This window comes from Molossus molossus, unplaced genomic scaffold (genome assembly GCF_014108415.1).
Source record: "Molossus molossus isolate mMolMol1 unplaced genomic scaffold, mMolMol1.p scaffold_m16_p_2, whole genome shotgun sequence".
Taxonomy (NCBI): domain Eukaryota; kingdom Metazoa; phylum Chordata; class Mammalia; order Chiroptera; family Molossidae; genus Molossus; species Molossus molossus.
In genome coordinates this window covers 111,726,091-111,730,419 of record NW_023425355.1, presented here as the reverse complement: position 1 = coordinate 111,730,419, position 4,329 = coordinate 111,726,091, and the positions used below count along the sequence as shown (strand labels likewise).

Here is a 4,329-nt window from a genome sequence, read left to right as displayed (position 1 = left end):
GCAATTTAATTATAGAAATTTCTCTGTCTTGCTTTCTCCCACGTTCGTGTAATCTTCCTTATGTTCCCTTCTTAATTCCAAACATGTAAAGAAACTACACATTGTTATTCTTGGAGCATTTTTCTCAGTCTCTTGAGATCTTGCTTCTAGACATGTCAGTTTGACTCAAATAAACTCATAAAAATTCTCTACTGCCTGAGCTGTGTGGCTCAGTGGATTGAGCATCATCCCATGGACTGAGAGATCCTGGTTTAATTCCTGTCAGAACATGTGCTCAAGTTGTGGGCTTGATCTGCAGGAGGGGATATGCAGGAGAAAACCAATCAATGTGTCTCACATCAATCTTTCTATCTCTCTCTCTAAAAAAAAAAATCAATTAAAAAATTCTCTACGGGTTTAGACATTTCTTATGTGAACAGATGATTTCATCACTGTGCAAATATCACAGAGTGTATTTACACAAACTTAGATGGTATAGTCTACCACATACCTAGGCTATATGGTATAGGACATTGTTCTGGAGGAAAAATAAATTTTCTTCTACCTTTCTGGGTTCTTGTATGAAACATCCTTTTTATACAAGATTAACAGGAAGAAAAAAAGAACGATAGTTTAATAACGTGTATATCTCCTGTATACATGGAAGAGACCTAGGAAAACTAACATCAAAATGGCTGAAGTCACTTAAATACCATCTTTATCTGAACACAAAAAAATGCCTGTCTGGTGTAGCTCACTGGTTGAGCGTTGACCCACACACCAAGAGGTTGCCAGTTGAATTCCCCTGCCAGGGCACCTGCCCAGGTTGTGGGGCCAGTCCCTGGATGCAGGAGGCGGCCAATCGATGTTCTCTCTCATCAATGTTTCTGTCTCTCCCTCTCCCTTCCTCTCTCTCTAGAATCAATAAAGAAAAAAAATATTTGTTTAAAATGGTTGTGAATGAGGAGATTCATTTATGAGGGGTGACCAGGAAAAAGCAGTGTAAACAAGGGTAAGAATGTTATGCAGAATTAAGTTTTGTCTTCTGCATTAATAAGAGATTCTAGAAATATGGTTATTCTTTTCTTCCTGGTACAGTCAAGGAAACACCCTTAGAAATGGAGATTTACCTTATCCACATAAATATTGTTCAGAAAGGGTAACTTCTACATCTTTTTCAGAGCTTCTCCCTTGTTTACTCTTTCTTAAAATTAATAAGCCTAAAATAATCCTCATGCCTAATAGACATATTTTAGTGTGACAAAGTATGTTCCCCAGCTACAAACTTGTATAGCGTGTTAGTGTACTGCATTCTGTAGGCGACCGTGACATAATGGTATTTGTGTATTGTGTTGTACTATGACTTTATGATGACTATGAGGTCACTAAGAATTAGAAAATTTTCAGGCCCATTATAATCTTATGGGACCATGTTCATATATGTAATCTCTCATCGACCAAAATGTCATTATAAAACTATGACTGTATTATAAAGACTAAGAAGGAGTCAGATGGCATCTTCAACGTTTTGCTTAGAAATAGCCTTAGATCATAGTTTATTAGGCACATTTTCTATTTTCAACATAACTTCATACAACAGCTATATTTTGCCACTTCACCATAAGAATCTCCTTTCTTCACGATTCTAATACGTTTTTCTCACTTTCTCTTGAGTTCTCACTAGCATCTACCTCAAAGCCCAACATTTTACAGTGTGTTCAAGGGATTTTAAACACTAAGACTCTTATCAAAGTTTGCTGCTCAGTTTAAATGACATGTCCATATTTTAGTTATTTATTATGACAGTAACACATTTTGAAGTACAAAAATCTGTACCCATTATCTATTGTCATATAAAAAATAAACCCCCAAACCAGTGGCTTAAAACCACATTTTTCTTTTATCACAAAATATAGATACTTTATTCCAACTCTGGAAAATGAAAAGAAAGGAGAGGATTGGGAATATGTCCTTCCACAAACCATTCTAATTTAGCTGACATTAATTAGAAAATGCTAAAGCAAATGTATGTGTATATACGTATTGATATATACACATACATATTTTTTAGATCTTAGTCTCATAACTGTTCACCTATGTACTCTATTTTTTATAAACACCCTTGAAAGTCTTCAAATGCATCCTAATACCTCTGCCTCTTTACCAATCATTTAATATTGTTTGGATTGTATAGGCTATTTGTGTTTTAGTAACTTAAGTGTTTGGTCAAACTATACATTAGAAGATGTAATGGATACTTTTGATTTAAATTATGCTCTATGTGTCACCATGATTTATTACATGATTTTTTTCATCATTATTTGGAACTTCACATATCTTATAATTCTCCATGTAGACTATTTTGCTTCAAATGCTATGCATATGCACATCTTCTGGATGGGACTTCCCATGATCCATGAGCTTGGGGTCATGTATAAACTGTGTAGTACCTGAGGTGGATTCTGATTTGGTCTTCATTTCAGGTCTGAGTTCTGTTGGCAAAGCCCCTAGGTGTTTCAGGTTGTGAGCTCTTTTTGCAGGTATTTTGTTCCAGCAAAGTTTCCTAACTTTTTGGTTTATTTAAATTAGACCTTAGTTTTTTCTTTAGGTTCAGGAAGTGACTTTTTTTTTTTTTTTTTTGTCCAAAATGATTTAACTCACTTTTAGCATATGCCATTTTTTCCCAGTTACCTTTGCAATTATTATGGACCGAACTGGGTAACAGTTGCTCTTAAAGTGTGCAGTCCCAATGGATAAGCGATTTTCTTAAATCTAGAACCTTATCTTGCTGAGACTAAGCCTGCCAATCTTAAAACTGTTATCACTCCAATTTTAGGAAGAAAATCTTGTGCTGAAATCTTCAGGTAAACATAGGCATCTACCATTTCCAAATTATGCTATATCCATTATCTCAATTTTTACAAAGACATAAATACCCTTGCACCAGCCAGTATACTGGTGGAGTTGTAGTGAGATGGAAGCAAAGCCCATTTGTCTTTGATGAAAAGCAGCCTGGTTTTCATCATATTAGACTGGAGAGGTGGTGAAATATATATGGAGATCTGCTCTTGTTTCACTAGCTGCTCTTTGGATTCCTCTTCTTTGGCTGCATGCACACTTATAGATGCAAACATCAAACTTACAGGCATGGCTGTCAGCTTTCCCATCTCTGTTCCTCTTTTTGTAATGTGTCCTTCTTCTCTAGCTGTTTTCTATACTTTTATCTCAAATTTTCAGTAGTGTGAAAATGATGTTTACAGGGGTGTGGGATGTGTCTGTGTGTACGATATTTATCCTACATGGGATACTATCCACTTTTAAGAGCTCTGATTTGATGTGTGTCATTATTTTTAGAAAATTATCAGTCATTGTTTTGAGACCATTACAATAATCTGGTTATTATTTAGCAAAAAAGGCATAAAGGGAAGACCAGATGATATAGGGATGCCATTTGTACAGCTTTGATAGGAAGCTACAGTTTAACACTCTAGGTCTATTCCCCACTAATGGATGGGGAAAAAAACTGGACAGAGACAGTTTAGAGTGGTTCTCAACCTTCCTAATGCTGCGACCCTTTAATACAGTTCCTCATGTTGTGGTGACCCCCAACCATAAAATGATTTTCGTTGCTACTTCATAACTGTAATTTTGCTACTGTTATGTCTTAGTCGACCCCTGTGAAAGGGTCGTTCAGCCCCCAAAGGGGTCATGACCCACAGGTTGAGAATCGCTGGTTTAGAGGCATGCCCATTAAGGTCTGAGTTGATGTGGGAGGTGCCTACCTGTCCATCACACCTGGGAGGAGTCTGTGGCCAAAATAGGTGTGGCCACTGCAAGGGCAGAAATCTGAGTATTTAATCTCCTAGACAAAGGAAAGTTCTCTCTCTCACTGCCCCTTCTGTACCTCCAGCTTGCAGGACTGATCTGGATCTGGATCCAGTTACATCATGGAGTGGACACTCTAGAACCTGGCCTTATTTTTAACTTTATTAAACCCACAACTGCCCCTCTTCCAGGACTGGACTGAGGGAACTGGGACACTACACCCCCAGTAATAAAATCCCACGCCAATAAAACCATTCATTCTCTCATGGGGACTTTCGAACATGCTTATTCTGACTGCACCCCAAGAATCTCCTGCCCACAAATTTTGGAGGGATCTGGCTTCCTCATTACTCCAGTATCAGTTTCTTCACTTATTTTTTCTGCCTTTTGCAGTCACCATGTCTATGACCCTCTCCACTCAAGTTTCCACATGGAGAGCAAAACACAAACAATTTTTTTTAATCTCACAGTATCTGTGGGATAGTAATCCTGGCATATACAAGCAGACCTCTAGCTCAAGATTTC

At 37.4% G+C, this 4,329-nt stretch overlaps 1 pseudogene; it reads right to left on the bottom strand.

The window, feature by feature from the left end:
• Positions 1-2,346: 2,346 nt before the first annotated feature.
• On the bottom strand, positions 2,347-3,146 carry LOC118635458 (annotated as a pseudogene).
• Positions 3,147-4,329: the final 1,183 nt, after the last annotated feature.